The sequence below is a fragment of the Homarus americanus genome, unplaced genomic scaffold (assembly GCF_018991925.1).
Source record: "Homarus americanus isolate GMGI-L3 unplaced genomic scaffold, GMGI_Hamer_2.0 scaffold55309, whole genome shotgun sequence".
NCBI classification, from domain to species: Eukaryota; Metazoa; Arthropoda; class Malacostraca; order Decapoda; family Nephropidae; genus Homarus; species Homarus americanus.
This window is the reverse complement of record NW_024742998.1, coordinates 12501-21352: the sequence shown is the minus strand read 5'-3', so window position 1 is coordinate 21352 and position 8852 is coordinate 12501.

Below are 8852 nucleotides of genomic sequence, written 5' to 3'. Positions count from 1 at the left end.
TATTGCCCTTGTCAAATCAATTATTGACTACCCACCCATCCCATTGAACACCCTTAGTAAAACGTGCATTAAAAGGTTACAAACAGTACAAAATATAGCCCTTAGATTTATATATAACATAAAATATACAGACCACATCAGTAATGAACAGCCACACAAGAGAGCAAACCTCTTAGTAATCAATGTAGATATACACAACAAAGCTGTAAATATTTGGAAAAAAGTGACTGAACTTAACACAGAAACATATCAAAACTGGATAAATAATATAGACAACGAAGAAGTAATTGAACCACCCCCTGCCCTCAATATACATACATTTCTACACAAACATTACTAGAGGAATAGTATGAGAGTGACCAAATCCGCCTCCACTAAGAACTCCAATACAGTGTACCTTTAGACCAATACAACTAACACTTAACTAACACCAAAAAAAGGGACAGGACTACCCTCCCAGTTACATACAAGGACTCAAGGGCTTACCAATCTGGAATAATAACAAAAATAATAATAATAAGCATCATTATATAAATAAACCAATATTAATACAAAGGTCTGACGACCCAAGGGAGCAGAACAAAGACAAAACACCAATAAGAAAGATGAAGCGATCTGGTTGAGCCCAGATTCTTTCTACTCCTACTGTATTTCAGTTTCACCACCTTTTTCTTCAATTCCTAATAATCTTCTTTCACCTCTTAACTAATGACTTCGTATCGTATCGTACCATCTAGCCTAAACTGTTTAGCATGACGTAGAGTTTTTTAATAAATCTGGTGATATGGAACCACACACAACCCCCCTTAACCTGGGATAATGCAATCAAATGGATAATTGCTAACTATTCTCAGAGATAATGCAATCAAATGGTTAGTTGCTAACCGGGGGCTGCGCCCCCGGACCCCCTGTGTTAGATACTGTATTTGGTCATGATGAATTGTTTATTAGACTATAAGAAATCCTCTTCCTTCTTGTATTGGCAAGGGGAGTTTGCTTTAACTTAGGTATGCTAGCCCAAGTAAAAATAGATGCCCCTTCCTTATTGGTGTTGTCGATGGCACAGCACAGCACAGCACCGTGCCTATGACGAAATCAACTTCATTAAACTCAACTCATACTTCAAATGCACCAAGAGAACTTGCACACCCGAATGGAAGACCGTCAGAGTCAATGGAGGGCCGATTTAATAGCATACTATACAAAATGATCCGAGAATCTGCAAATACCGAGTGGGAGACGGTCGTCAAAGCGTCCGCCCTTGTATGCTGGATGGCACTATTTCACTATAGTAAGGGGTAGGGGCACCTCGGTCATATTATACAACATACCAAAGAAGTTCCACACCCGCATGGGAGACCATCAGAGTCAATCGGGGTCGATTTGATAGCATACTACAGAAACTTGCACACCCGAATGGGAGACCGTCAAAGTCAATCCGGGGTCGATTTGATAGCATACTACAGAAACTTGCACACCCGAATGGGAGACCGTCAAAGTCAATCGGGGGTCGATTTAATAGCATACTACAGAAACTTGCACACCCGAATGGGAGACCGTCAAAGTCAATCGGGGATCGATTTGATAGCATACCACAGAAACTTGCACACCCGAATGGGAGACCGTCAAAGTCAATCGGGGGTCGATTTAATAGCATACTACAGAAACTTGCACACCCGAATGGGACACCGTCAAAGTCAATCGGGGGTCGATTTGATAGCATACTACAGAAACTTGCGCACCCGAATGGGAGACCGTCAAAGTCAATCGGGGATCGATTTGATAGCATACCACAGAAACTTGCACACCCGAATGGGAGACCGTCAAAGTCAATCGGGGGTCGATTTAATAGCATACTACAGAAACTTGCACACCCGAATGGGAGACCGTCAAAGTCAATCGGGGGTCGATTTGATAGCATACTACAGAAACTTGCACACCCGAATGGGAGACAGTGAAAGTCAATCGGGGGTCGATTTAATAGCATACTACAGAAACTTACACACCCGAATGGGAGACAGTCAAAGTCAATCGGGGGTCGATTTAATAGCATACTACAGAAACTTGCACACCCGAATGGGAGACCGTAAAAGTCAATCGGGGGTCGATTTAATAGCATACTACAGAAACTTGCACACCCGAATGGGAGACCGTCAAAGCCAATCGGGGGTCGATTTATATACTACAGAAACTTGGTAATAATCTGAACAAGATAAACAAAGTCAATCGGGGGTCGATTTAATAGCATAATACAGAAACTTGCACACCTGAATGGGGAGACCGTCAGTCAATCGGGGGTCGATTTAATAGCATACTACAGAAACTTGCACACCTGAATGGGAGACCGTCAAAGCCAATCAAATGATTTGATAGCACAGAGAAACTTGCACACCCGAATGGGGAGACAGTCAAAGCCAATCAGTCAGATTTAATAGCATACTACAGAAACTTGCACACCCGAATGGGAGACCGTCAAAGCCAATCGGGGGTCGATTTATGAAAGCATACTACAGAAACTTGCACACCTGAATGGGAGACCGTCAAAGTCAATCGAGGGTCGATTTGATAGCATACTACAGAGAACTTGCACACCCGAATGGGAGACAGTCAAAGTCAATCGGGGGTCGATTTAATAGCATACTACAGAAACTTGCACACCCGAATGGGAGACCGTCAAAGTCAATCGGGGTCGATTTGATAGCATACTACAGAAACTTGCACACCCGAATGGGAGACCGTCAAAGTCAATCGGGGGTCGATTTAATAGCATACTACAGAAACTTGCACACCCGAATGGGAGACCGTCAAAGTCAATCGGGGGTCGATTTGATAGCATACTACAGAAACTTGCACACCCGAATGGGAGCCAGTCAAAGTCAATCGGGGGTCGATTTAATAGCATACTACAGAAACTTGCACACCCGAATGGGAGACCGTCAGAGTCAATCGAGGGTCGATTTAATAGCATACTATACAAAATGATCCGAGAATGTGCACACACCGAGTGGGAGACGGTGATGAAAGCGTCCGCCCTTGTACACTGGATGGCACTATTTCACTATAGTAAGGGGTAGGGGCACCTCGGTCATATTATACAACATACCAGAGAAGTTCCACACCCGCATGGGAGACCGTCAAAGTGAATCGGGGGTCGATTTGATAGCATACTACAGAGAACTTGCACACCCGAATGGGAGACCGTCAAAGTCAATCGGGGGTCGATTTGATAGCATACTACAGAGAACTTGCACACCCGAATGGGAGACAGTCAAAGTCAATCGGGGGTCGATTTAATAGCATACTACAGAAACTTGCACACCCGAATGGGAGACCGTCAAAGTCAATCGGGGGTCGATTTGATAGCATACTACAGAAACTTGCACACCCGAATGGGAGACCGTCAAAGTCAATCGGGGGTCGATTTGATAGCATACTACAGAAACTTGCACACCCGAATGGGAGACAGTGAAAGTCAATCGGGGGTCGATTTAATAGCATACTACAGAAACTTGCACACCCGAATGGGAGACAGTGAAAGTCAATCGGGGGTCGATTTAATAGCATACTACAGAAACTTGCACACCCGAATGGGAGACCGTCAAAGTCAATCGGGGGTCGATTTAATAGCATACTACAGAAACTTGCACACCCGAATGGGAGACCGTCAAAGTCAATCGGGGGTCGATTTGATAGCATACTACAGAAACTTGCACACCCGAATGGGAGACAGTCAAAGTCAATCGGGGGTCGATTTAATAGCATACTACAGAAACTTGCACACCCGAATGGGAGACCGTCAAAGTCAATCGGGGGTCGAGCATACTTTACAAAATGATCTGAGAATCTGCACACACACCGAGTGGGAGACGGTGATGAAAACGTCCGCCCTTATATGTTCGATTGCACTATTTCACTATATTAAGGGGAGAGGGTGCCTTCGCACACATATTCGGTGTGAAATATCTTCCGCCCCCCAGCGGAGCGCTTCGGCGCCTCTGCGAAGCAAAGCGCGGCATTCAAAAACAACAACCAAAATTGCCGTCGCTTTCCCTTCCCTGCCCTGCAATGGCTGGAGCCGCAGCAGCAGCAGTGGGGTGAGAGGAATGGCAGTGGAGCCTTGATCTATGAATTTCATATGTAGGTCTCATCTCCCAATTGAACATTATTACTCTCTCGCGCACACGTCGCCACCACGATTTCCGCGACAGCAACAGCATCATGATGTTGCGTCTGGCCCATGAAATCGGAACCGGGTTGTCCGACTATTCATGAAACAGTCGAGTTTTAACCTTGCCTAACAAGCGATCAAACAACCCACTCTCGAGGTGCTGATGCGGTGACTGTCCTATCGTCCGTATGCTGGATTGCACTATTTCACTATATTAAGGGGAGAGGTGCCTTCACACACCCTATTCGATTGTGGAATATCTTCCGCCCTCAGCCGGGCCTTGGCCTCTCTTGAAACAAAGCGCGGCGATCAAAAACAACAACCAAAGTTGCGTCGCTTTCCTTCCCCTGCCTGCAATGGCTGGAGCAGCAGCAGCAGAAGAAGAGAGAGAAAATAGTCTCATGGGGTCAGAGAGGAATGGCAGTGGAGGCGCGATCTATAGATTTCACTAGCCAGAGTCTGTCTCCCAATTGAACATTATTACTCGGCGCTGCGATCGCCACCACGGTTTCAGCGACAGCAGCAGCATCATGATGTTGCGTCTATTATGAAGATCGGAACCGGGTTATTGACTGTTACGCGAACAGTCGGGTTTTCTTTCTGCCCTAACAAACGATCAAACAACTTCCACTCTCGAGGGCCATGATGCGGTGACTGTCCTATCGTCCGCTCTTGTATGCTGGATTGCACTATTTCACTATATTAAGGGGAGGTGCCTTCACACACCTATTAGGTGGAATATCTTCCGCCCCAGCGGAGCCGCCGGCGCCTCTCTTGCGAAATGTGTGACATTCAAAACAACAACCAAAGTTGCCGTCGCTTTCCTTCCCTACCCACCTGCAATGGCTGGAGCAGCAGCAGCAGCAGAAGAAATAGTCTCATGGGGTCAGAGGAATGGCAGTGAAGCGCGATCTATGAATTTCACTAGCCAGGTCTGTCTCCCAATTGAACATTATTACTCTCTCGGCGCACACGTCGCCACCACGGTTTCCGTGACAGCAGCAGCATCATGATGTTGCGTCTATTGTAAGTCCGGAACCGGGTTATTCGGCTGTTCGCGAACAGTCAGGTTTTAACCTTGCCTAACAAACGATCAAACAACTTCCACTCTCGAGGTGCGGTACGGTGACTGTCCTATCGTCCGCTCTTGTATGCTGGATTGCACTATTTCACTATATTAAGGGGAGAGGGTGCCTTCACACACATATTCGATGTGAAATATCTTCCGCCCCCCAGCGGAGCGCTTCGGCGCCTCTGCGAAGCAAAACGCGGCATTCAAAAACAACAACCAAAATTGCCGTCGATTTCCTCTCCCTGCCCTGCAATGGCTGGAGCAGAAGGAGAGCGAGAGAGAGAATAGTCTCATTGGGTCAGAGGAATGGCAGTGGAGCGGGCTAATGGCGAGTAGGCTCGCGATCTATCAATTACACTAGCCAGGTCGCTCTCCCTATTGAACATTATTACTCTCTCTCGGCGCACACGTCGCCACTGCGGTTTCCGCGACAGCAGCAGCAGCAGCATCATGATGTTGCATCCACCAATTAGTCCGGAACCGGGTTATTCGGCTGTCTGCGAACAGTCCGGTTTTAACCTTACCCAACAAACAACATCCACTCTCGAGGTGCGGTACGGTGAATGTCCTATCGTCCGACCTTGTATGCTGGATTGCACTATTTCACTATATTAAGGGGAGAGGGTGCCTTCACACACATATTCGGTGTGAAATATCTTCCGCCCCCCAGCGGAGCGCCTCTGTGAAGCAAAGCGCGGCATTCAAAACAACAACCAAAATTGCCGTCGCTTCCCTGCCCTGCAATGGCTGGAGCAGAAGGAGAGAGATTTTAGTCTCATTGGATCAGAGGAATGGCAGTGGAGCGGGCTTATGGCGAGTAGGCTCGCGCTCTATCAATTACACTTGCCAGGTCTCTCTTCCGTTTGGACATTATTTACTCCGTCTCTCTCTCGGCGCACACGTCGCCACCCTACTAGTTTCCTTCACAGCATATGCTGCGGCCTTTCAGTCCGGGCTCCCCTTCGCCTTGCTGTCTGCCCAACTTAGCGGACTTGCGTTGGCTGATCACCCCGTCTTCGCGTCTGTGCCGGCCTTCAATGCAGCGCCCAACCGTCTCTTGACCGAGATTCATTGCACTATTCCACGCGCAAACGGCGACCCTAAATGTGCATAGACAACGCTCATGGTTCAACACGACCAGGGCGCAGTCTGGGAGCCGAGTATACTAAAAAGAGAGTTTAGCAGCCAAAACTCGTCAAAGCACACGTTGGGTTACCCCATCACCTAACAACGATGATGGCGGTTCCCACCCGTGAAATACACAACCTAACCAATATTGGGCGACGATGGCGCTCATGAGCCCACGCCCCCACAAACAGTAAGAGAAAGAGAGAGAGGAGGAGATGGGCCAATGTGCGGTCCCTCGCCCAATGTCTTATGCCTCGCTGGGGCAAAGAGAAGAGAAGAGGAGCGGATAAGGGAGGAGATTGGCCAACGTGCGGTCCCTCGCCCAATGTCGGCTGCCTCGCTGGAGCTGGGTAAAGAGGAGAGGAGCGGATAAGGGAGGAGATTGGCACACACGGTGGCGCTGCCGGCGCCGAGGATAGCAAGAGAAGGTGCAGTTTGATCTGATCATCTGGTTTGCTATTTCTCTAAGGCCAACGTGCGGTCCCTCGCCCAATGTCGGCTGCCTCGCTGGGGCAAAGAGAAGAGGAGAGGATAAGGGAGGAGATTGGCACACACGGTGGCGCTGCCGGCGCCGAGGATAGCGAGAGAAGGTGCAGTTTGATCTGATCATCTGGTTTGCTATTTCTCTAAGGCCAACGTGCGGTCCCTCGCCCAATGTCTTCTGCCTCGCTGGGGCAAAGAGAAGAGGAGCGGATAAGGGAGGAGATTCGCCAACGTGCGGTCCCTCGCCCAATGTCGGCTGCCTCGCTGGAGCTGGGGCAAAGAGGAGCGGATAAGGGAGGAGATTGGCACACACGGTGGCGCTGCCGGCGCCGAGGATAGCAAGAGAAGGTGCAGTTAGATCTGATCATCTGGTTTGCTATTTCTCTAAGGCCAACGTGCGGTCCCTCGCCCAATGTCTTCTGCCTCTCTCTCAATCTCACTATTTTGGCCGCCGTGATAGGCGCCGCCAACAGCAGCAGCTACCTGGTTGATCCTGCCAGTAGTCATATGCTTGTCTCAAAGATTAAGCCATGCATGTGTAAGTACAAGCCGATTTAAGGCGAAACCGCGAATGGCTCATTAAATCAGCTATGTTTCATTGGATCTGTAAACCCACTTACTTGGATAACTGTGGCAATTCTAGAGCTAATACATGCAATTGGTCTCTGACCGCAAGGGAAGAGCGCTTTTATTAGTTCAAAACTGGTCGGGCCCCGGTCCGTAACCCACCTGTGGTGAATCTGAATAACTTCGGGCTGAGCGCACGGTCTCCGCACCGGCGCCGCTTCTTTCAAGTGTCTGCCTTATCAGCTTTCGATTGTAGGTTATGCGCCTACAATGGCTATAACGGGTAACGGGGAATCAGGGTTCGATTCCGGAGAGGGAGCCTGAGAAACGGCTACCACATCTAAGGAAGGCAGCAGGCACGCAAATTACCCACTCCCGGCACGGGGAGGTAGTGACGAAAAATAACGATGTGAGTCTCATCCGAGGCCTCGCAATCGGAATGAGTACACTTTAAATCCTTTAACGAGTATCCATTGGAGGGCAAGTCTGGTGCCAGCAGCCGCGGTAATTCCAGCTCCAATAGCGTATATTAAAGTTGTTGCGGTTAAAAAGCTCGTAGTTGGATCTCAGTTCCGGACTGACGGTGCACCGCCGGTGTTTACTGTCACGCTCGAACAACCGCCCGCCCTCACGGATGCTCTTTGTCGAGTGTCCCGAGTGGCCGGAGAGTTTACTGAAAAAATTAGAGTGCTCAGAGCAGGCTATTTGAATGGCCCGAATGGTGATGCATGGAATAATGGAATAGGACCTCGGTTCTATTTTGTTGGTTTTCGGAACCAGAGGTAATGACTAATCGGAACAGGCGGGGCATTCGTATTGCGGCTAGAGGTGAAATTCTTGGACCGTCGACGAACTACTGCAAGCATTTGCCAAGGATGTTTTCATTAATCAAGAACGAAAGTTAGAGGTTCGAAGGCGATCAGATACCGCCCTAGTTCTAACCATAAACGATGCCAACTAGCGATCCGCCGGCGTTATTCCCATGACCCGGCGGGCAGCTTCGGAAACCAAAGTCTTTGGGTTCCGGGGAAATATGGTTGCAAGCTGAAACTTAAAGGAATTGACGGAAGGGCACCACCAGGAGTGGAGCCTGCGGCTTAATTTGACTCAACACGGGAAACCTCACCAGGCCCAGACACCGGAAGGATTGACAGATTGAGAGCTCTTTCTCGATTCGGTGGGTGGTGGTGCATGGCCGTTCTTAGTTGGTGGAGCGATTTGTCTGGTTAATTCCGATAACGAACGAGACTCTGGCCTACTAAGTAGTCGACGGATCTCCAGAAAATGGTGTCCAGTTCGCAACTTCTTCTTAGAGGGATAAGCGGCAATTCTAGCCGCACGAGATTGAGCAATAACAGGTCTGTGATGCCCTTAGATGTTTCTGGGCGCGCAGCTACACTGAAGGGATCAACGAGTTTTCCCCCTCCGAGAGGC